The sequence below is a fragment of the Pleurodeles waltl genome, chromosome 10 (assembly GCF_031143425.1).
Source record: "Pleurodeles waltl isolate 20211129_DDA chromosome 10, aPleWal1.hap1.20221129, whole genome shotgun sequence".
NCBI lineage: Eukaryota > Metazoa > Chordata > Amphibia > Caudata > Salamandridae > Pleurodeles > Pleurodeles waltl.
In genome coordinates this window covers 992362724-992389089 of record NC_090449.1, presented here as the reverse complement: position 1 = coordinate 992389089, position 26366 = coordinate 992362724, and positions in this window count along the sequence as shown.

Here is a 26366-nt window from a genome sequence, read left to right as displayed (position 1 = left end):
CCCCCCAAAGCCTGAAAATGCCCCAGGAAGCCTAATCATGAGGCAGAAAATGAAGAAATTGGGGAGGAGGCTGCAAGGCCCTCCCATAACCAGTAATGGCCCTGGGGAGCCCACCCTCAAGGCAGACTCAGTAGCCATGTCCCGGGATGCCCATACCGAGATAGCAGTTTCCCTGCCATCAGAGGTGTGTGCCCAGAAACCTGTGTGCTCTAGCTTGGTGGGAGCAGTTTTAAATCTCCAGCTCAGCGGAAGAAAACTCCAAGTGCACTTCCAGCAGGTGGGAGCTTTAAAAATGATGAAAACTGACTTTATATCTGTCTCCTGGCAGGTAAATAGATCTAAATATTGCTTCTACCTGCAGGGAGCAACATAATTAGCTGGTCTGTGCAGGTGCAAGTAATGCCCACTCCCACCAGATGCAGAGAGCCTGCTGGAGTTGCGGGGGCTTTGCAGGGGTCATATGGGATCACTGATGGAATGCTCTATGGCATTATTTATGACATCACTGATGACAACTCAAATTCCATAACTGATGACCTGACTGATAACAGCATCCAAACTTCATTTTTCCTCATATTGCTGTATACGTTTCTATAGCTTTACACGTAGCATAGTTCACATTAATAATCAACCCCCGCTATAGACCGGTTTTATCTGTATTAAACCCCTGACACACACCAAACCTACATTTATAAATTAAGTTGAAATCAGTAGAGGTCTGAATACTGTAAACAGTATTTACTTTATGGAGAGAGTTCATTCTATACCACATTGTTTGCAAATAGTGAAGATCACATATGCAATGCACCACAGAGTACTCAAAAGAAGCTACCAAGAACAATGTACATTTTATGCAACAGTTGTCAACAAATACACTATTTACTAAGAATAACCAAGATCTAAATGTGCTAAAGATCATACTACTGGCACCCTTCATACAGTGGTGAAACGTTGACAGGTAGTCCCTCTTCTGAAGCAAAACAAGCACACATGCATAGGTCAGTCCCTGGTGCACAAACTCTTTCATGTTAAGTATAAATTATCATATCTCCTGTTGGAAAAAGTTTCTGCAGAACCAAAAGGAGCATAATGAATACAAGTCAAATGTCACTTGCTCACAGAGTTACTCTTGGGTGCGGGTGCAAATAATTATAACATGTTCAATACCTCTACACATCTATGGTGCATTAGAAGCACATACATTTTGTAAAGATTTAGACCCAGTAGCTGTACCCAAGCTGTACAAAATTACATAGAATTAGTATGGTACTAAATTGTCACTATGTAAACTGTAAAACAAACTTGCATACTCATTGGATAATGTCGCCAGTGATTCCATCAGTGGTGACATCAAGGATGTCATTTGAGACGTCAACAGTGATATCATAAATTACATTATAGAACAAGTCTGAATGATGTAAGGGTCTAAGGGCTAAGACAACAGGGCCATATTACAGAAATGCCCCAGGGGCACAATAGGCATGTGCATCTGCATTGCAGGCCACTGGAGCACTTTGGCATTACAGAATGGGCCGCAGATGCTTGTTCAGTCCCTTCTTCTGTAATACCAATAGCACTCATGCACATATAGAGCCAGTGCTATCACCAGAGGCTGTTTCTTAATTTTCATAGGGCTGTGGCCCCATGCAAATGAGGGAATCCCTTTGCCTGTGCACATGTGCCGTATTATAGACACGGGCACAGAGGCAAAGAAGCTATTGGGAGGTGCACTGACAGTAAAATCCTGAATGCAGCCCTCTGAAGTAGGGAAAGTGGGTCCCATTGCCCCCCCAGACATAGTCACTCCCTGCACCACCCTGCAAAGAGATCTCTAATCCCCCTTTACAGTTCTTGCCTAAGCAGTGAAAAATAGAGCAACTTTAAAGCAGAAGCTTTGATTTTTTCACATGATTGCACTTCCCCCAGAGCATCACAAGTTTGCGGCTGCCCTGAGGGCAGCACATTCATGCTAATATGGCACACTTTCCTTGTTTGCGCCTGGTGCACTTTTTAAAAGGTGCACCAAGTGCAATCAAGGAAACTGCTCTGTGTGTGTGTGATACGGCCCCAGGTTTGGGTCCAATTTTTGCCCAGCTAGAGAAATGCCACAGGTGGTGAGGGAGAAGTTGGCGAATGAAATAGCAGAATGTAGAATGAAAGGCCACTTCTATTACTGTTTTTTTTTAAATCTGATTTTTGCCTTGGGAGTAGTACCAAAGAAAATACCTGGAGAATTTAGAATGATTCTTAGACCTGACATGCTTGAGGTAGTGTTTCCCTAAACTTTTTGGCTTTTTCCTTAGATATTTCTGACTCTTTTTTAGTGGTCTTAGGGCTCTGGGAACTTTCTCACTGTAAGCACAGTTTGAAAGTACACTCCCCAGCCAACCCTGAGGAGACCTTCCACTACCAATAGGGCACTCCTAGGGTAAGTCCTACAGGGGTGAAGCAAGTTCTAGGTGAAAGACAGGGCAATTACACAGAGGTGGTCTCTGCCCAGGTAGGGAAGAAAACCTATGTGTGTTTTCTCTATCTCCGAAGGTTGCTCTTCACATAAGGCTAACATGGGAGACTGATTGAAATCACTTCAAATTGCAAAAGTGGATTGCAGTGGAGTAGCCTCATAATGTTTCCTGCCATTGGATTCATAATGACAAACCCCTTCCAATGATAAAAGTGTTTTTGTCATTATGAGCTTAGAAATACCACTTCTAGAAAGTGGGCACTAACATTCATTGTGTGCCTTTTCACTTGGCTCTAATCGATACTGGAGACTAGGGGAGCACATGTTTGCATTCCCCATCAACAGCTATATACATTTGGCATGCAACTGGAACAACAGACCTCTTCAATTTGAGGGCCTCGCTGGATACATTGGAGGAAGAGGTTTTGACATTTTGCCTCTGGGAGCTAGATCCTGGCCCTACTAAAGATTAAGATCTGCATTCCACAGCCCCATGGCAGACAGGACTGAAATTTAGGGGAGATATCTGTGAATCAAAGGGAGAAAATCTTAACCACCCCAACGTCAAAGGCACATTACAGTATAACTGCTGGTGTCATACTTCACCAGGCCAGAGATACAGTTGTGGGTACATGGAATGGAGAACCGTGTCTGTGCGAGACACACTGCCAGAGGAATTTGTTGTGTACAAGGAAGATTATTGCCATTGGAAGGGACCTCACACCCTTCCTGAATAGTGGCTGACCTGGGCTCCTTACCTGCTGCTATGTGGCACCATGAAGTGTGCTCTCTAAGGGATTGTTTGCTTGCCCCATGTTCTCTTGTGGATGTCTCAGTGTAGGAGAATGGCCTGGCTTATAGTGGGTACCTGATGCTACTTACACCTTGTGCCAGGTCCAGTTATCCCTTATTAGTAGATTAGTAGTGTCCTAGCAGCTTAGGCTGATAGAGGTAGCTATAGCAGGCCGCAGCTTAGGCTGAACTAGGAGACATGGAAAGCTCTTACTATACCACTTATATGATACAGGTACTTTATCATAAGAAACATAATCCTCAGGGTTACTAAAAATAAAGGCACTTTATTTTAGTGACAATGTGCCAAAAATATCTCAGAGGATATACTCCCTTAGGAGGTAAGTAAAATACTCACAATATACACACAAACCAAAATCAGATAAGTAAAACAGTCAGAAAGTAGCGCAAACACTGCAGAATACAATAGGATGCAATAGGCCTAGGGGCAACACAAACCATATACAAAGAAAGTGGAATGCAACCCACAAATGGACCACTAGTCTAGTGTAGTGTGTAGAGGGTCGCTGGGAGTGTAAGAAAACACTAAGGGTGTCCAAGATACCTCACCCCAAGACCCTGAAAAGTAGGAGTAAAGTGCTACTACTTCCCCAGAAACACACTAAACTCGTGATAGAGGATTCTGCAAAGACCACAACAGACTGCAAAGCACTGAAGATGGATTCCTGGACCTGAGGACCTGCAAAGGAAGGGGACCAAGTCCAAGAGTCATGAAACTGTCCAGGGGGTGCAGGAGCCCACTAAACCCCGCATGAAGGTGTTAAATGGCTGCCTCTGGATGGAAGAAGCTGACGATTCTGCAACAACAAAAGGTGCTAGGAACTTCTCCTTTGTGCAGAAGATGTCCCACGGAGGGCTGGAGGATGCAGAGTTGTTTCTTTCAAGAAGGACCACAAACAAGCCTTGCTATCTGCAAAGGTCACGGTTGAAGAAAAAGGGTGCTGCTGGAGCCCCGTAGGGACCAGGATATTTCCATTTGAGAGAGGAGACAGAGGGGGCCCTCAGCAATACAGAGAGCCCATGCACAAGAAGGCAGCACATGCAGAAGTCCTTGAACACAGGTTCAAGAAGACTGAGCATGGCAGTCATCTCAACACTACAAAAGAGGGTCCCACGAAGCCGGAGGTCAACTCAGCAAGTTGAGGAATGCAGGACAGAGTGCTGAGGACATGGGCTAGGAGGTGCACAAGGGATGCCTTGCAAAAATGCACAGAAGCCCTAGCAACTGCAGTTTACGCGGTGCACAGGATTACTGTCTGGAGAGGGGAGGCAAGAACTTACCTCTTCCAAATTTAGACAGTTGGTCCACTGGACATCTTGGTCACTTGGGTTCACCACCTGTGTTCCAGGGGCCACACTGATCAGGATGAGAGGGGTCCCAGAGTACCTGTGATGCTGAAGTTTGGTGCCTGCTGGAGCAGTGGGAAGATTCTGTCAACCCACAGGAGATTTCTTCGTGGCTTCCAATGCAGGGTGAAGGCAGGCAACCCCCAAAGCATGCTCCACCAGGAAACAGCTGAGAAAGCCGGCAGGATTAGGTGCTACAATGTCGCTGGTAGTCTTCTTGCTACTTTGTTGCAGTTTTGCAGGCGTCCTGGAGCAGTCAGCGGTCGATCCTTGGCAGAAGTCAAAGAGAGAGGTGCAGAGGAACTCTGGTGAATTCTTGTAAGTCGTTATCTGTGGAAAAGCCCACAGGAGAGATGCTAAATAGCCCTCAGGGGAGGATTGGCCACCTAGTCAGGTAAGCACCTATCAGGAGGGGTCTCTGACGTCACCTGCTGGCACTGGCCACTCAGAGGGCTCCATTGTGCCCACACACCTCTAGATTTAAGATGGCAGAGGTCTGGGACACACTGGAGGAGCTCTGGGCACCTCCCCTGGGGTGGTGATGGACAGGGCAGGGGTCACTCCCCTTTCCTTTGTCCAGTTTCACGCCAGAGCAGGGACTGGTGGTTCCCTGACCCAGTGTAGACTGACTTAGGCAAGGAGGGCACCATCTGTGCCCTTCAAAGCATTTTCAGAGGCTGGGGGAGGCTACTCCTGCACAGCCCTTAACACCTATTTCCAAAGGGAGAGGGTGTAACACCTTCTCTCAGAGTAAATTCCTTGTTCTGCCTTCCAGAGACTGGGCTGCCCAGACCCCAGGAGAGCAGAACCCTGTCTGTGGGTTGGAAGCAACGGTAGCTGCAGAGTAAACCCCAGAGAGCTGGTTTGGCAGTACCCAGGGTCCATAGTGGAGCCCCAGGGATGCATGGGATTGGCACCCAAATACCAGATTTGGCATGGGGGGACAATTCCATGATCTTAGACATGTTACATGGCCATATTCGGAGTTACCATTGTGAAGCTACATATAGGTATTGACCTATATGTAGTGCACACGTGTAATGGTGTCCCCGCACTCACAAAGTCCGGGGAAAATGGCCCTGAACTATGTGGGGGCACCTTTGCTAGTGTAAGGGTGCCCTCACACTTAGAAACTTTGCACCTAACCTTCAATAAGTGAAGGTTAGACATCTAGGTGAGTTATAAGTTACTTAAGTGCAGTGTAAAATGGCTGTGAAATAACGTGTGTGTTATTTCACTCAAGCTGCAGTGGCAGTCCTGTGTAAGATTTGTCTGAGCTCCCTATGGGTGGCAAAAGAAATGCTGCAGCCCATAGGGATCTCCTGGAACCCCAATACCCTGGGTACCTAGGTACCATATACTAGGGAATCATAAGGGTGTTCCAGTGTGCCAATTAGAATTGGTAAAAATGGTCACTAGCCTATAGTGACAATTTAAAAGGCAGAGAGAGCATAAGCACTGAGATTCTGGTTAGCAGAGCCTCAGTGACACAGTTAGTCACTACACAGGTACAATCAATCAATCAATCAATCTAATAATTTCTTAAGCGCACTACTCACCCGGCAGTTACTGCTCGAAAAGCCATGTTTTTAGGTGCTTTCTGAGGGTTGGGAGGTGCTGGGTCTTGCGTAGGTTGGTGGGGAGGGAGTTCTAGGTCTTGGCGGCGAGGTGGGAGAAGGATCTGCCGCCGGAGGTGGTGCGTTGGTTGCAGGGGAATGTAGGGAGGATGAGGTCGGCAGAGCTGAGCTGTTGCGTTGGTATGTGGAAGTTTACTTGTTCATTGAGTTAGGCCGGTCCAGTGTCATGGAGGGCTTTGTGGACGAGGACTTTGAAAATGATCCTTTTGTTGATGGGCAACCAGTGTAGGGATCTGAGGTGTTTGGATATGTGTTCGTGGCGAGGGAGGTTGAGGATGAGACGTGCGGCTGCATTCTAGATTCGCTGGAGTTTACTTTGAAGCTTGGCTGTGGTCCCTGCATAGAGGGCGTTGCCGTAGTCCAGTCTGCTGCTAATGAGGGTGTGGGTGACTGTTCTTCGTGTTTCTAAAGGAATCCATTTGAAAGTCTTGCATAGCATGCAAAAGGTTTTGAAGCAGGAGGATGATATGGCGTTGATTTGTTGGGTCATGGAGAGAGATGAGTCCAGCACAATGCCAAGGTTGCATGCGTGGGTGGTGGGTGTTGGGGGTGGTCTGAGGGTGGTGGGCCACCAGGAGTCGTTCCATGCTGTCTTGTTGGGGCCGAAGATGATGATCTCTCACTCTTACGCAAGCTTTATTCGGTCAATTAACCATCAAAGCATCACAATACAATAAAAAAACTCATTTTATAACCTATACAATCATTGGATAAAAGCAAATAAATAATAAATACTTAAAAACTCAGGCTACTCGTATCTAAAAACCCACCTAATCAATCTTCATGGGTCCTTTTTACAAAACAATTACGTATGAACCATGCTGCCACTAAAAACTTACTAACTGCAAGAATTAACACATTAGAACTGTGGCTTTTTAAAACCCTTCTTGCTGTACTACATTTGCTCAGCACCATTTCTCGACAAATTTTTCAACTCCATTTTGACCGTGGTGAAGAATAAGCAGGACAGAAGAACATCAAATGTTTGTCAGTTTCCGTGGTGCCACCACATGCTGGGCGTATGTCAGAAGTAAGAGGTGACACCCAACTGCTTATTAGAGACATCAACGGTAAGGTCCCAAAGCGAAATCTAGCATATAAGCTTCTGCCCATGAAGTCGGGTATAATACCTAAGTAAGGTTCATACTGGGGGTACCACTTAAAATCAATAAAAAGATTAGTTAATCGACCATGAGATTTACGACAAATATAATCATTCCTTACATGGGACCAGTATACGGATTTCAAAACATTTTTATGGGATTTCACTAATTTATGAGGATTTGCCCAATAATCTCCCAGACCCAGGGTGTGAAACCAATTGGACACATGTCTAACCCAAGGAATAGTAGCAGCATTTGGTCTCTTTAATAAATCAAGAAGTGAAATCCTATATATATCCAATTCAGGGACAGTCCAAATCCTTATCCAGTATAATAGAGGTCTTAAAGCAATTAAATCAGCTACTCGTTTTAACCCCAAGTCGAGAAACATTGGGATCAGTGGTGTACTGCGAGGGCACGCAATCAAGGCCCTCGCAAAATTGTTCTCACCCACAGATAATCTATTACTATTGGAGAATCCGCAGACTTCCGCAACATAGACAGCAGCTCCCTGCGCCTTAACCACATAAATCTTAATAGCTGGAAATACAGCTTTCGTTGTTGAACTTTTGTAAAAGCGCAGGATGGATGCTGCTCTATGCTGTAAAAGCCCCACACTTTTGCTCATCTGGTCCTCCCAATGTAATTTACTTGTTAACCTCACACCCAAATAATCGATTGAACTATCCTTGCTTAGAGGGACACCATCCAATTTGACGGTGCATCTCTTGAAAGGTCCAGAATTGAACACCATCCGTTTTTTTTTACTGATATTCAACTCCAGGCCATAATCCCTGCAGAATGAATTAAATCTGTCAACAAGAATTTGTAGACCCATTGGTGTCTTTGAAATAAGAAGTGAATTGTCAGCAAAAAGAAGAATGGGAATTTTCTATGCATTCAGGGAAGGGGCGTCATTCTGACAAGAAATCAGGGCCTGCACCACCTCATTAATAAATAAGGTGAATAATAGCGGAGCCATCACACAACCCTGGCGAATTCCGATTTGAATAGGGATTTTTTCAGTCAGCTCGCCTTGATTACCCCATCGCACTTGCCCATATGTGTTTTTGTGCAACCGTGTTAGCATTTGAATTATGTTAGCTGGGGTTCCTAGTCTGTGCAACATTTTTCACAGTTTTCCTCTTGGGACCAAATCAAAAGCAGATCGTAGATCTACGAAAACAACATATGATTGTTGCTTGGTGAGGGCTACATATTTCCAATGTAGAACAGCCAACCTAAAAACCTGATCTACAGTACTAGTTTTTGGATGGAACCCTGCCTGAAGCAGGGAGAGGATCTGATGCTCCTGGACCCAGCTGGTTAGCCTCCCTAAAAGTCATTTGGCAAAGATTTTTTTAAGTTATCAATGAGGCTGATATAGTTAGCTGGAAGATTTGCATTATCCTTTTTATAAATAGGAATAATTTCGGCCCCTTTCCACATACTCGGAATTGGACCCCCTGCAGAGATTTTATTTGAAATCAAATTTATATACCAGGACCATATAACTGGTTCTGATCTATAAGGATGTCCTGGAAGCTTGTCCGGCCCAGGAGCTTTGCCTGGTTTGAGTGAGTTAATTGCATCAAGGGTTTCCTCATAGATAAACAGATATAATCCTCAGGGGCATTGAAACCCTCCCCTGATGAGTCAATACTAGGATTTGCATCCAACATCAATGAGAGGGCATGATCTCCGTCATGGGAATCAAATACCAAGACGTTTTCAGGTATAGCATAAAGACGGGAGAAGTGATCCATCCAACTTTCTGGTTGTATGTGATTCCATATGTTACTCCTGCCCCCTCTTTGTCTTTTAGACAACAGTTCCCAAAACAGCATATTGTAATTTGATTTAGAAGCATCCAATAATTCCAGCCAAATACAATCTTCCCATGATCTTTTTGCTCGTAGTATAGTCTCCTTATATATACGCCTTGTTTGTTTCATCTCCCCCAGGGAACCAGCCAAAATTGCTGTTTTTAACCCAGACTTCGCCCTGGAGTAGACTTCATCAAACCATCCATTGCGAATCAATTTCCCACCACGGGGCCTAAAACCAATCTCTTTATAAAAAAAAACTCTGCAATTTTATAGACATACTATCATGTATGCTAAGTATAGGAATATCGTTGGCGTCCTGTTCTTCATAAGCGGCCAATTCGTCTATAAACAATTGGTAAATCCCACATATCAAGTAGGGGTTAGACATCACCTTGGGCCAACCAACCCTTGTAGAGTTATTATTCAAACATGGGGATGGAACCACTGTGTGTTGATTATTAGATGTCCTCCTAAATACAGCCCCAGAAAGAGTAAGAAGCAGGTGTTAGTGGTCGCTCTCGCATCATAGATCCACCCTCATATCACTCAGCAGAGGCCACAACCTAATGTCCACCAAAAAATAATCAATGACACTTGTGGACCTACCTCATTTAAATGTGGGCACTGTGTTTAAATCAGAGGGCGTACGACCATTGCAGGCCCAAAGGCCATACTTTAGACATAAGGATGCCAACTGGGAAGCCACACAAGAACGAGTACAGTATCGAGAGTTGGTTTTCTGTGGAATTCTCCAGAGATCTTCCTCTTCAATTGTTAATCCACTATGCAGAACATAAGGTTCAAAATTACAATTCAGATCACCTGCTATAATTAAGAAAGTCAATGGTTGCATGGTAGCTAAAAAATTCAGACAGTAAAACTAGGTCTGGGACTCAGAACCTCGTGGGACAGATCGGGCGTAAACATTAATAAGAGTAATTTTACAATTCTGCTGAAATGAAATTTGCATGCCCATTAAATCAACAGAGTCAATATCTAATATCATATAGTCACATTGCAGTTTCTTGTATAAAAGGACTAGCAACCCTCCTTTGGCACGGCCTAATCCCTTCTCTGGTGGTTGGGCGGAAATACTAAATGAGAGAAACCCATCTATATTACTTTTGTCCTCGGCCCAGGTTTCTTGGAACAGACAAATGTCCAGATTACTAATATACGTAATCCAATCTGGGTCGGCCAATTACCTATCAAGTCCAGCTAAGTTCCAACTCATTATTGTTAGTTCATGATTGTCTAACTCTATTCCATGAATCAGGCATCCAGCCTCCTCTGTGTCCATCTTCTCATTGCAAACCCCAGATGAGACCCCCCTATTAATCTTGTTAATGTGCGAAATGATGATCTCTGTTTTGTTACAGTTCAATTTGAGGTGGCTTGTTGTCGTCCATTTGGCGATGTCGAGGAGTCCGGCATCCAGGTTAATCTTGGCAGTGGCTGGGTTCCTGGTGAGGGAGATGATGAGCTGGGTGTCGTCAGCTTATGAAATGATGGTGGTGCCATGGGGGCAATGGTACACACATTCAGGCCACAAACTATGAGCAGTGGGGTCCTGGCTAGCAGGATCCCAATGTGACAGGCAAAAATAAACTGACATACACGTAAAAATGGGGGTAACATGCAAGGCAAGATGGCACTTTCCTACACTCAGGGACACCAAAGACCTCTTGCGAGGGACCCACACTGACTACTTGTTACACCTGGAGAGCAATGCCTTCATAAGTATTTGCTGAATCCCAACTTGTAGTCCGGTGTAAGTGTGGAAACAAGAACTGTGTCTAGAGACCAGATTACCTGGTAAGAAGCCCCAAGAGCATTGCCCACATCTAAAGAGTGTGACCCCTGCATCATGGGCCCACAACACGCATACGTTTCTTGTCGGTGGTGAATGGATTAACCAGTTGCGGGACCCTGCGTGGCACTCTTTATCAAACATGCTGCATCACTTTCAGGTGATCCAAATGTATGCTCATTGCATATGGTGTCTAAATCACAGGGGGTGACCTTTGGAGGTGAGGGCCAACCCATTGTGTGCCTCATTCTACATCGTGCAGCATTGCTGAACTTGCACCTTGACTGGAACTGTTTGTGCAACCTGTATGAGCCTGCACCAGGCGTTGTGTCTCATTTCCAGGGACGCATGGAATTTGCATCTCATCTTTGTGTATTATCAGAACTGTCTGGTGCAACCAATAACAATGTGCAACAAGCATTGTGCCTCATTTCCCAGGAGGCACTGAATTAATAATTCTTCTTTGTGTGTGATCAGAACTGTCTGGTGTGACCTGTATCAACGTGCAACAGGTGTTACGCCTCATTTTCAGGGAGACATGGAATTTATAACTCTTCGTTGTGTGTGACTGGAACTGTCTGGTGCAACCCAAATCAATTGTGCACCAGGCATTGTTCTCGGATTGCCTGGGTGTGACTCTGATCAACATGTACCAGATGGGGTGCCTCTCTCTTCCAAGAGGCTCCCCTACTACATTCCCCTTCATTGCTAATTCCTTTAGGGCCCTCCATATGGCGAAATACCTGCCCTCTCCTCACCTAGCCCCATCTGACATCATGTTACTAGGTAGCATTGCCCGACCAGGCCTGGGTGGTGAGAGTAATTGACTGGGCTGAAGGAAAGCTGCAGAGAGCAAATGGAAGAGGGTCAAGAGACTGTGGCCAGATGTAGCAACCAATTTGCGACTCACAAACGGCAAAAATTGCCGTTTGCGAGTCGCAAACCGGAGTTTGCTATGCTGAAATGCATTTTGCGAGTCGGGACCGACTCGCAAAATGCATTTCCGACTCGCAAATAGGAAGGGGTGTTGCCTTCCTATTTGCGACTCGCAGTGGTATGCAATTCCATTTGCGACCGCGTACGCGGTCACAAATGGAGTCGCAGTTACCATCCACTTGAAGTGGATGGTAACCCACTCGCAAATTGGAAGGGATCCCCATGGGACCCCTTCCCCTTTGTGAATGGACCCCAAAATATTTTTTCAGGGCAGGTAGTGGTCCAAGGGACCACTACCTGCCCTGAAAAATTCTGAAACAAAAGGTTTCGGATTGTTTTTTAAGTGCAGCTCGTCTTCCTTTAAGGAAAACGGGCTACACTTAAAAAAAAAACTGCTTTATTAACAAGCAGTCACGGACATGGAGGTCTGCCTTCATGTCAGTGAGTGCCCATAGTCGCTATGGGGACGCAATTTGCGACCCACCTCATTAATATTAATGAGGTGGGTCTTTGCGACCCCATATCGACTCGCAGACGGTGTCTGAGACACCGTTCTGCATAGCAAATTGCGAGTTGCAATTTGCGAGTCGGAAGGACTCGCAAATTGCAACTCGCAATTTGCCTTCTTGCCACATCTGGCCCTGTGTTACTTCCTCCCCAGTGCTTTGCTGGGGTGGAGCTGGAAGGCACATTACGGAAACCTTGGGTTGAACAAACTATTGCCCTCAGCCGCTTCTGCTGTGCATCCTTGGGGTGAACTTCCTGAGTGGTGGCCAAACCCCCCATTTGCTTACTGCCTACTAATCAGTCCTACTAACTACCCCCTACCTTCTCCCCTGGCATCCTGAAAAACTGTGACTCCAGCCGCGATTGACCTAGTTTAAAGGGGGAAGCTGATTTTTATCCAACAGTACTGTATGCGTGTGTGTGCTAGTGTGTTCCAAATGAACCTGCCTGATATCTGGAGCACCACATATCTGTGCTGAGTGAGTACAGACTAACAGGAGTGACTACATGAGGATCAACTGTTAGCGAGTACATTGGCCAGCAATGCTGCTTTACATGTTGACTTCTTGCCAACAGAATACTACGGTTGACATTAGTTATATCTGTGCAACCTTGGCCCACAATGCTGCTTAACCGTGTTGTTATCATCTGTATATACACATTTCTGATATTGTTGATCTGGGGTGCACCTCAAACTGTGTGATATTGCATTATAATAATTTCCAGGGTAGGCAAAGGGGTGACAATGTTACACACTGCATAAGGGTGCTTGGGTGTTCTCTCTCCAGTGTGCAAACTACAGAGGTCATTTTAACCCAGGTTTGGGCCTAGTACTGCTTTTTTAAGTGTGATATGTGCCCAGAAGGCCACAATGTTCATATTGTGTTAATTAATATGTGTGTTGAATGCTATTTTGTTTATATACCACACATGTAAAGTATCATTTATGATGCTGTTTGTGATGCTCATGTGTGAAGTCTATTTTGTGAGTGTATTTAGTGTGGGAGTTCTGTGCCAAACCTTTACATATTACCTCTGTGATAAGTCCGACTGCTCAGTGTCAAGCTACCCAAGGGTGAGACCAGGTTATATAGTGTGTGTAATCATCCACCCTTGATGGGAATGGTGGGTTCTGCCAGGCTGAGGCACCGCCACAGCCACACAGAATGGGCCAACAATTAACAATGACCTTTCATGGCCCAAAGGGCCTCAGTAAGTGATTTCATAGCTAAGAAATATACAGCAGTGCATTTTTCCTTTCTAGATATAGTAGTGGGTCTGGTCAGTGAGTGCAGATTAGGCAAAGAATGATGAAATGTGACATAAAGTCAGCTTTTTGGCTACTTCCAGTACATCCTCTGGACTTCACATTGTTGGGCATACAGTTTGAAGTACATATCTACATAGATAATGTCTTCCCCATGGTTTGTGCCATATTGTGTAAACTCTTTGATGCTTTCAGTACATTTTTGCAATGGTATTTCCCAGCCAGGCCAGGGCATGAATAGGTGACACCTTATTGGATGATTTTCTATTTCTGGGCAATGGAGGAAGAGGAGAATGTGTCAGAATACTGAAAGCATTTCTGTCGGTGGCAGACGATTTGGGAGTACCACTGGTACCACTTTGACTTTTCTTGGCCTTGAAATGGACACATTTGCGATGGAGGCTTAGTTGCCTCAGACTAAGATATAAGAGATGATTTTATATTTGGAGGAAACAGGCCCAACCTTAACCATGTGACAGGTTGAGTGGCTACTGGGTCATTTGAATTAGCATCTAGAGTGATAAGAGCAGGCAGATAATTCTCTTGGAGATTAGTTTTTGTGATGTCAGGTTTGAAATTGCCACATTACAGTGTCAGGATTTTGGCAACAATGAGAGCAGATTTGGGGGTTTGGAGGTTATTACTTTGGAATTTTAACAGTGTCACAATGCAGTTTCTGGCCTTGGATTTCACTTGGCTGATTCAAATTTTCTCACACGAGACAGGGGGGTTGGCTTTGGTTTGTTCTCGGAGTGAAGGTAGGGCTCTGAGAGGTGCCATGGTAATGGACTGAAGAATGCAGGAGCATTGCTTGAGCTTTATTTACTGATGGTAGCCTTCACCTGGCAAAGAAATGGCGAACAACACAGTAACTTTTAATGTGGCTAATTAGGCCGTGATGGCAATGATGAATGGTCAGAATTCAAGATTTAAGAAACTATTGCAATTGTTTCAACGTTTTATGCTTGGTTTTCTCATGTACAACATTGTGTTTAAAGATAGACATGTGCCAGGTGTGACTAATAAAATCACAGATGCACTGTCTCCTTCTCAGTGGCAACATTTTGTGGTTTGACACCCAAAGTGGACAAACTGAAGACTGAGATACCCAAAGAAATCTGGGACTCGGGAAACTGAGAATTTTAGGTTTGGTAGAAAATGCTCTTGCACTGGATACTAGGTCAGCACATAGAAAAACTTAGGTGGAGTTTTCATCTTCTGGTGCGGTTAATAGAGGTTTGGATAACAAGGGTTTGGAAGAGTGGAGGGAGGATGCTGTCTGTTTGATTATGCACAGCATTGATACGTGTCTACAATAGCAGGGGAACTGTTAGGAATTTCATTTTATGACAAATTATTTTGTGGCTATGAACCCACAGAAAAGGAGATGGCAATGAAGATCCTGCAGGAGAGAAGTAGGCAAAGAATCTATCACGATACACAGCCTAATGTTACTTATTAGAGGCTTACAATGACTTGCTTCAGTAGTTTTACATTTTTTCTCATGAAGTTGTGTATGTTATCGATGTTTTTCAGGGCATTTAGAGATTCTGAGTTGTGGGAGGGAGTATTGCAGATTGGAGGAGGAAGAGGTATTGAGACTAAAGATGTGGAAAGGTGAGGCAGTTCTTTGATTTTAACCTTGTGATAATCCAAAACAGATCAAACCAGGAAAGGTGATTGCATAGTTCTTAGTACTGTCGGGGGACTTTTGTGTTTGGTGGGTGCATTGGATGAGTTCAGACTGGTGGGAGTGGGGAGGAAGAAAATGTAGGGTAAAAGGGGGAATGCTAACAATTTTGACATACATTTATTTAGGAAAGGAGCAGCATCTGTTTTTTTTTTATAAAATAGATTATGGGGTGGGGAAGTCTTCAGACTGCTGCCTGATGTGTATTAGGCTGAAAAAGAGCATGCAATAAGATATAAAGTTTGATCCTCTAACCACCCCATTTCCACTTCTTTGTTTAAGCTTGTGTAGTGGTATCAGGTGTAGTTTTCTTTTTCATATGGGTTATTGGACATTATTTTGTGAAATGAGCAGTAAAACAGGTGGAATCTCGGTTCTGCTGAAAGAATTTTGCTTTAGCTCCAAAGAGTTCAAGATGGAAGGGTGGGTAAAAGTGAGTAAAAAAAAGGGACATCACAAAAGTATTTTTTTCTTTGATACAGCAAAATGGCGTTCATCTATCTTTGCTTGCTGGAAATACTTGACAAGTGGCAAAGAAGTTGGTGGTATAAAGGTGGCGGTAAAGGAAGATTGGCTGTTAGGCAAAGGCCAAAAACGATGGGGCATATTTATGAAAAGTTGTGCATCATGTCATGATGTGCCACTTTTTTGAGCCCCATTGTGCTCCGAACGCCACCATGTGTGCGCTGTATTTATGATAAAGCGCACCATTGGCGCGCATTAGGGAACTAGCATCAACAATTGTGATTCTAGTTTGGAGCTTTGCAGGATTAGCACCAAAAATGTTGATGCTAATCTTGCAAAATGAAAGGAGAGTAGTTGAAGACAATGGAAGCGTCATTTTAGCACCTGCCTTAGGCAGACGTGAAAGATGACACTAAGAATGGCGCAGTGAAATCTCAAAGATTCCACTGCACCATCTCTCTGGGCCTCTTAATGCCAGAAAGCCCCCATTGCATCATTATGGTTGCATTGCACCACTTTGTAAATATGGTGAAGCATTTTTGCCAACCTAGCTCCGCATTAGCATAAAAAATTACACAAATGAGTTGCAAGGTGGCGCTAGGGGCTTCTTAATTCTGGCCCTATGTTCACAAGGCTGTTTGATGAAAGGTCAAATAACGGTTGTAGGTGTGACAATCAGTAGTTACGTACTGACAGTCAAGTGTGAAAGGACCATGAATGGATTGACAGGGGGAGAATGTTGAATGACGGAAACTCTTGTTGCAAGATTTGGGCAATTTGGGATGGGGAGCCTTGAGGGTGGCAGAGATCAGGTTGAATTATTGTATTAGAGAGGTGTGTTTCTTGATATTTGTTAGAAAGTGGATTATTGATTGGTAAGGGCAGGCAAGTACCTACACTTAACAAATATGATCCAAAGAAGAGGGTGAGGTAATGAGTGATAGGCGCTCCTACTTCTAACAATTATAACTAAACGTAACTCAATTAACACGGTGCACAGAGACTCAGGTAACCACCCTCCAAATGTTACCTTCACGATATCCCGAAGGGATATCTTAACAATGTAATAAAGAGTAATGGCACACATGCGATAACACAACTCTAAGTAGATCAAAATAACACTAACATCAGTCAGAGTATTATACACACTACATCTATCTGGAAAGGCACCAGAAGTTTATCATTATACGAATTTATTACTCTCATATAAGATTCTGGAATACCCAAAATCATATGCACTGTATACAGCCATGAATGGCAATCAATTACAAAGCCTATATGTAGTCATTAGTACACAAATTAATACAGGAAAACAGAAATCTATATATGCATTTCAGTGTCAACTTCATTGTTCATATTCACAATCACATGATTAATCTAATTAACATAACTGCCTAAACCAAAAAAACAGCTCCCTATTTGTTGGTCCGTCGTCAACACGTGTTTCATCCGGGGGAGTGCCCCTAGGATTTCCTCAGGACTTCCTTATCAAATACAGATCCATCCAATATTTCCTAAAACAATATTACCATACAACACAAGTCAATTACTAATTCTCCTATTCATGCATACCCTAATTATGGACTTCAAATTAAAAATAAAAAATTAAAAATTATTAAAAACAATCATGTGAGTTGGTGAGAACCATGCAAATATCCACCAAAAATAGGTGATGTTTCAATTTCTATCTAAAGTGAACACATCAGTTCATAAATGTTTCGCCCTATCATGCTATGGACCGTGTAGTGATACAAAAAACAAAAAACAAGTGCAGCCTCACTATAATACAAATTAAAATCCTGTTTAGTGCCAAAAAAAATAGTACAAGTTGCCAATAAATAAAATTAATTTGAGATAGAATCAAAATAATTATGAATATAAATAAGTGTCGTGCTCTTCATTTACTCAGAAGGACCCAATTATGCTACATTATAACCCCCACAGAAAGAGGTGTGCCCCCCAGTTTATTTAGATTTTACCTTATTAGCTCGATTATGCTTAAATTTCTTTTAATGATCCAAAGTGCCTCTTGATTCTCGAAGTAAAGTCTAGTACTGTGTAAATACGATAAAAGTAAAATATTTCAATTGTTCAACAATTTATAGCGTGTTTATGATGTTCATATGATCCCCAAGTAAGCTTACCAGTTCGCTTGTGCACTTGAATTAATTCTAGAACCTCTCTCCACTTATTAATAGCGAATGCACCTATTTTGAAAATTAGCACCAATTAGATACGCGGCCAATATGTTTTTAGATCTATCCAATCTGATAGAAATTCAGAGTCTCTATTTACCTGTTGCAGTATCCAAATATCGGCGAGTACGCTTCCGATTAGTTAAACCGAGTTACTATCGTGCGTCCTATTTAAATGCCTCGGCCGCTACAGCAAAATAGAAAACGGACTATCGCGAACCTAACCGGCTTTGCCGTAAACATAAATGATGCACTTACATCTTGCGATCTCTCTTTTCTAATTGGCAACAAAAGGATACTAGACATCAAGAACGGACTACATTAACTACAAATGAGTCCAAGAAGAAAAGCAACCACAATAATCCAGTCATTATATCATACTAGGAGCCAGTTCCATTCTATATAAGCTCTATATCTATATACTTACAGTTGCCTGTCACTCATTCTACTGTATATAATTAAAATTATTTACTTACTTTTACAAATGGTTGCCTTATAAAAATAAAACAAAAATAAAAATAAAAATAAAAATTAAACTTGTAAGGAGATATGAAACCACATAAACTGTTTTATGTCAATCTTCTCTTAAAGTAATCCTCCAATTGACACTAAATATGTTGAGTATACCACAATTATTCCAAAACATAATATTTTATGTATCCTTAATCTTAATTAGTTCAGTATAGATTTGTTCACTGGGACTTTATTTGTTACTTCTCCCCAAGAAAATACTCAATCTCATGATCTGTGTTTAATCCTTGTTCAACCGCTCCTAACTTCATGATCCACAGCGATTCCCTTCTTCTTAAGGCTAATTCTCTATTACCTCCACGTGGGTTCTTTTCACAATGTTCAAAACATTGCAATTGATATAGAAACGTCTCCAATTGGAATAGGAGCATTGAGCAAATTGTCGATTCAGGATGTTTATGACACTGTAACATTAATGACAATCACAGACTATGAGGGAGATCCAATAACCACGTCTTCAATCTTACAAGATTTGAGTATCTCTCCGGACAAGCATATTGCGAGTGGTTTAAAACGAAGATCAACTTGGGTACCCAAATCGACTATGGACAGTAATATAGAAACATTTTTTAGATTAGTTTGGAATGATTTGGATAAAGAAGAAACGAAGAAGGCACAATGGAGAAGATCAAATTTGAGACAAGAGGAATACAAGGCACTAAAGACTTTGAAATCAGATGTGGACTTAACTATCATAGAAGCGGACAAGGGAGGGAACATAGTGGTAATGAATCGCACAGATTATGAGCTGGAAATGAGCACACAATTAAATGATACTGCATGTTATGAGAAACTTTCATATAATCCAATGTCAGCTCTGACAGGGAAAATAAATAGAATGTTAAGGAACTGGAGAGATAAAGATTTACTGAATGAAGAAGAATTTCTGTATCTACAAGTATTTCGTCCCAAATATCCGTGTCTGTACACTTTACCGAAAATTCATAAACAATCCAAATTTCCACCGGGGAGACCGATAGATTCGGGCATAGGAGGGCCTACTGAGAGGCTGTCAGAATTTGTCGATATCTTTTTACAACCATTTGTTAATAATTTACCTTCACACATTAATGACACAAAACATGTACTGAGTTTATTGTCAGATATCCAATGGGAACCAGGGATGTTTTTGGTAACGTTAGATGTGACAGCTCTCTACACTAGTATTCAACATGATTGGGGCTTGAAAGCAATAGAATACATCCTAAACAAGAGATCGGCGAGCCTATTAGAACATACACACATGTTGCTGGATATGATTGATCTTATACTCAATAACAACTACTTTTTGGTCAAACAAAGCTGGTATAGACAAAAACAGGGTGTAGCGATGGGCTCGAAATTCTCACCATCGTATGCTAATCTGTTTATGGGATGGTTCGAGGAAAATTGGGTTTGGGGCTCTAAAGCGGCGAATTGGCACTCATATATCCTCTATTGGGGGCGATATATTGATGATTGTCTTATGATATGGACAGGTGATGCAGTAGCGTTGGAAACTTTTTGTGATTACCTTAATGGAAATGATGTGAATATTAAATTTACATATAAATACAGTGAGTTCAAAATAGAATTTTTAGATGTAGAATTGTTTGTGGAGAATAATAGGATAGAAAGTAGACTTTTTCGGAAAAGCACCTCCTGCAATACTATATTGCATGCGTCAAGCTCACACCCACCACACCAAATAGAGGCTATACCGCTGGGTGAGATGATCAGAGCGAGAAGGATTTGTAGTAGGGATTGTGATTTTTATGATACCATTGTTAATATGGAACATAGATTTAAAGTGAGAGGTTACTCGGATAACAATATAATTAAATCTCGAAATAAGGCTCTTAAAACCTCCCGTTCACAGACACTGTCACTAACAACTCAAAAGAATGAGGAGGTCAAGAGGAATAGTGCTCGGAGATTGAGGATTGTTTTAGATTACACGGAGGTTTCTCAGAAGCTATTGAAAATAATGAAAAAACATTGGCCAATACTGACTCAAGATGAGGCACTCAAGAAATATATAGGTATGAGACCGGAGGTGTTGTTTAGAAGGGGAAACACCCTCCACAGTATTTTAAGTCCAAGTTACATACCAGAGGAAACTAAGGCAAATTGGCTTAGTGCACATAATCGTGGTTTTTTTAAATGCGGTTCATGTGCAATGTGTAAATGGGCATGGCAATCTAAGAAAGAGTTTCTTGATAGAAGAGGAAGTAAAATATATATAAAATCACATATAGATTGCAACACAAAATTCGTAGTTTATATGCTTGTTTGCAAATGTGAGAAGATATATGTGGGTAGCACGATACGCCCACTTAAGACGAGAATTTCGGAACACTGGAGGGCAATAAAACAACTAGATGAACGTTACCCGATAGCCTTGCATATGATGACATGCAAATCACAAGGGGCACACAAAGACTTTAAGTTTTTTGGTTTTGAACATTGTGAAAAGAACCCACGTTGAGGTAATAGAGAATTAGCCTTAAGAAGAAGGGAATCGCTGTGGATCATGAAGTTAGGAGCGGTTGAACAAGGATTAAACACAGATCATGAGATTGAGTATTTTCTTGGGGAGAAGTAACAAATAAAGTCCCAGTGAACAAATCTATACTGAACTAATTAAGATTAAGGATACATAAAATATTATGTTTTGGAATAATTGTGGTATACTCAACATATTTAGTGTCAATTGGAGGATTACTTTAAGAGAAGATTGACATAAAACAGTTTATGTGGTTTCATATCTCCTTACAAGTTTCATTTTTATTTTTATTTTTATTTTTGTTTTATTTTTATAAGGCAACCATTTGTAAAAGTAAGTAAATAATTTTAATTATATACAGTAGAATGAGTGACAGGCAACTGTAAGTATATAGATATAGAGCTTATATAGAATGGAACTGGCTCCTAGTATGATATAATGACTGGATTATTGTGGTTGCTTTTCTTCTTGGACTCATTTGTAGTTAATGTAGTCCGTTCTTGATGTCTAGTATCCTTTTGTTGCCAATTAGAAAAGAGAGATCGCAAGATGTAAGTGCATCATTTATGTTTACGGCAAAGCCGGTTAGGTTCGCGATAGTCCGTTTTCTATTTTGCTGTAGCGGCCGAGGCATTTAAATAGGACGCACGATAGTAACTCGGTTTAACTAATCGGAAGCGTACTCGCCGATATTTGGATACTGCAACAGGTAAATAGAGACTCTGAATTTCTATCAGATTGGATAGATCTAAAAACATATTGGCCGCGTATCTAATTGGTGCTAATTTTCAAAATAGGTGCATTCGCTATTATTAAGTGGAGAGAGGTTCTAGAATTAATTCAAGTGCACAAGCGAACTGGTAAGCTTACTTGGGGATCATATGAACATCATAAACACGCTATAAATTGTTGAACAATTGAAATATTTTACTTTTATCGTATTTACACAGTACTAGACTTTACTTCGAGAATCAAGAGGCACTTTGGATCATTAAAAGAAATTTGAGCATAATCGAGCTAATAAGGTAAAATCTAAATAAACTGGGGGGCACACCTCTTTCTGTGGGGGTTATAATGTAGCATAATTGGGTCCTTCTGAGTAAATGAAGAGCACGACACTTATTTATATTCATAATTATTTTGATTCTATCTCAAATTAATTTTATTTATTGGCAACTTGTACTATTTTTTTTGGCACTAAACAGGATTTTAATTTGTATTATAGTGAGGCTGCACTTGTTTTTTGTTTTTTGTTTTTTGTATCACTACACGGTCCATAGCATGATAGGGCGAAACATTTATGAAATGATGTGTTCACTTTAGATAGAAATTGAAACATCACCTATTTTTGGTGGATATTTGCATGGTTCTCACCAACTCACATGATTGTTTTTAATAATTTTTAATTTTTAATTTTTAATTTGAAGTCCATAATTAGGGTATGCATGAATAGGAGAATTAGTAATTGACTTGTGTTGTATGGTAATATTGTTTTAGGAAATATTGGATGGATCTGTATTTGATAAGGAAGTCCTGAGGAAATCCTAGGGGCACTCCCCCGGATGAAACACGTGTTGACGACGGACCAACAAATAGGGAGCTGTTTTTTTGGTTTAGGCAGTTATGTTAATTAGATTAATCATGTGATTGTGAATATGAACAATGAAGTTGACACTGAAATGCATATATAGATTTCTGTTTTCCTGTATTAATTTGTGTACTAATGACTACATATAGGCTTTGTAATTGATTGCCATTCATGGCTGTATACAGTGCATATGATTTTGGGTATTCCAGAATCTTATATGAGAGTAATAAATTCGTATAATGATAAACTTCTGGTGCCTTTCCAGATAGATGTAGTGTGTATAATACTCTGACTGATGTTAGTGTTATTTTGATCTTCTTAGAGTTGTGTTATCGCATGTGTGCCATTACTCTTTATTACCTACACTTAACAGCAGGCCACAAACCCCTACTAGGTTCAGTCAAGGTTTCAATAAATTAATCCTGGAGCAACCCTTTGTAGCTTGGCAACTAGCAGTTAGGCTTAACTTAACCTAACTTAGGAGACAGGTGTGTGAAGCATTTAATATCAACAAAACATTAACTAAGTAAAACACAAAACACCACTTTATAAAAATAGATTATACTTTTATCTTTAAAATGACATGTAAATAACAAAAGCATCCAATAAAGGGAACCAGAGATGTGAATTTTGAAAGATTAAAGTGGTCATTGTGATAATGGCGATGACTGTTAAAATACCACCAACAGGCTGGCAGGAATTACCACCAAAATGACCATGGCAGCGATAAGTCCCATAGACAGCCAATGTACCACACCAACCATCAGGGTGTTAACACCACTGACCACAGCGACAACCAGCAACAGCGAGGCGGAAGACAAGGTACCACCCACCATATTATGACATAGCCACAAACCGCCATGATTTCTGGGGCGGTACCAATGGCATCAAAAGCCTGGTGGAAATATAACTCAGAAAATGAAAGACTCCCCATCAGAGACACAGAGAAGATCAATGCCACCATGGAACGGGAACTTCAAGTCTTCCTGCAGCTCTTTACACCATGCTCCACCAACACTGACAACGACAGTGAGTACAGCCGCCTAGCAAACAAGCAAGGGAGGAAGGTAAAGGAGAGCGACACACACACAACACACACCATTCAAACACATACCATACACACAACCAGCAGCAGAGGAAAACCAATGTCGCAGGACCCACATCATAATAATGCAAGGACAACACATAGGTATAACTGATATTTTAATTTGAGGCCAACAGCCACCATATTGTCCATGTGATAAAAGAAATTGGAGCAAATGTTCAGAAAAGGCCAATGGCAAGTCTAAAGTACAAAAGGTCACATGGCAACATGGCACAGTCCAAGCCCCAACTTGTTTCCTGACAATATTTGCACTGCACTGTGCAGGGGCATCATGTTGGAAAAGTGCAGGCACCTCAGGGGGAAGGGGGGTGAGGCACCTCAGCTCAAGTGGGGAACTTGCCCACTGTTCCTGGAGGGGACTCCATGCCCATTTTCCTTTGCTGGGGAGTGCAATGTCACAATCCCTGAGGTGGGGAACTTGCCCACTGGTTCTGGAGAGGACTCCATGCCTATTTTCCTTTGCTGGGGAGTGCAACGTCACAATCCCTCAGGTGGGGAACATGCCCACTGGTTCTGGAGGGGGCTCCTTGTAAAACAGTCCCTGGAGGATGGGCTACATGCCCTCTACTGGAGGTGAGGGCTGCTGTGTCCCAGCTGGAGGTGAGGGATGCTGTGTCCCAGCTGGAGGAGAGGGCTGCTGTGTCCCAGCTGGAGGTGAGGGCTGCTATGTCCCAGCAGGAGATAAGGGATCCTTGGCCTCTGCTGTTAGAGGTGTTACCCTGCCAGCCTCTGCTGGAGGATAGGGCTCCTTGGCCACTGCTGTTGGAGGGGGCCTCTTGCCTCTCTTAGTTGGTGGAGTCGGGACCTTCCCTTTCCTGGGTGGTGGAGTGGGATCCTTCCCTTTCCTGGGTGGTGGAGAAGGATCCTTCCCTTTCTTGGGTGGTGCAGTGGGATCCTTTTCTTTCCTGGGCGGTGGAGTGGGATCCTTCCCTTTCTTGGGTGGTGGAGTTGGAGCCTTCTCTTTCTTGGGTGATGGAGTGGGATCCTTCCCTTTCTTGGCTCAACGACTAGGTGGTGGTTCCACTGTCTCCATGGACTGTTTGGCTGAGGTACTGGGCTGGGTTGTTGGGACCCTGCTCTTACGGGAAGGACGGGGTGTGCAGGGGGAGTGAAGAGGTCAAGTTGGGCAAGCAAAAGCTTCCTAGTGATGGTGGGGTGGGATGAGGGAGGAGGGATGGGAGTGAAGGTTGAGGGAGTGGTTGTTGGAGGTGTACATCTGCTGGACTTGGGTGCAGGTGCATGGGCAGTGTGCTGATGTGAGGTGGATGTCTGTTGGGAATCTGAGTGTGTGCGTTTGTGTCTCTTAGGAGGGGGCAGACAGGATGGGAGAGAACACAGGGGACGCTTGGATGGATGTTGTGGAGGTGTCTGCAAGTGAGGTGTGTGTGCTGCTTGGTGTGGTGATGGTGGTGGTGGCTGTTGATGCAGTGCATGCAGGTGTGAGTGCAGATGTGACTGTGAGGGAGGAGGTGAAAGAGGAGAGGAGACAGTAGATGCAGTGGATGTTGTTGTGTGTGCAACTGTCTTTTGTTTGTGTGAGTCCTTGTGGCCTGTAGTGTGCTGTCTGTGCCACTCTTGTGTGATGATTTGTGTGCATGCTTGTCTGAATGTGTGCATGGGATGCGTTGGGGTTGAGGAGACTGGGGCTGGGAAGTGGTATTTGGAGGGGGGCTGTAGGAACAGAGAAGATGGCTGCCATCAGAGAGGAGGCCAGAGCCTGAATCTGGCAATCAACTGTGGGTGCCCTCCAGGGATGCATTGCATTGCTGCATCTGGGATGCCAGCCCCTGGGCGGCATTCACAATGGTTGACTACCCTACAGAGATGGATCTCAGGAGGTCAATAGCCTTCTTACAGAGGGCAGCAGGGCTGACTAGGGCAGGGCCTGGGGTGAAGGAGATGCCCACCCTCATGGGTGAACGGACACGGGCAACTCGCTGAGGGGCTACTGGGAGGGCGCTGCTGGTACATGGGTGGCGGCTGTACCTGTAGCTGTGGTGGTCCCGGAGGTGTCTGCCACCCCCAGGGAGCTTCCAGCAGAGGAGGAATCAGAGTCAGTGTTGTCACCTCCTGTATCTTCCATGGTGCTCCCCTCGCACTCTGTTCCACTGGTTCCCTCCGCCTTAGTGGACTCTGCCTCCTGGGTCCTGTGGGATGCAGCTCTCTCTGTCGCTGGTGCCCCTACTCCTCCGCCAGATGATGCTAATGCACACATGGACAGGATGACTGAAGAAAAAAGGGGGAGAGAGAGAAAGGGAGTACTGGGTCAATTACAACACCAACACCACAGATGGTATACACATTACCGTCACACACAGGGATTGAGATTGAGTACCATGCATCATATTGGCATTCCATTGGCTAGGTACCACAGCAAGATGAGAGCCAACCACCACAAACTGCACCCCTCCTGGAACCCCCTAAGCCCTGTCTGACATGGAATGCAACCTAGCTAGGGTACCAGATTTTGCAATACACCCATTACCCTTGAGCTGGATCACGCTGCAATGTCTGACACCCATAACCAGGATCCCATGCCACATCACAATTAAATTGGTAAGGCCCATTGTACTCACTGTCTTGTGGCTGCTCCT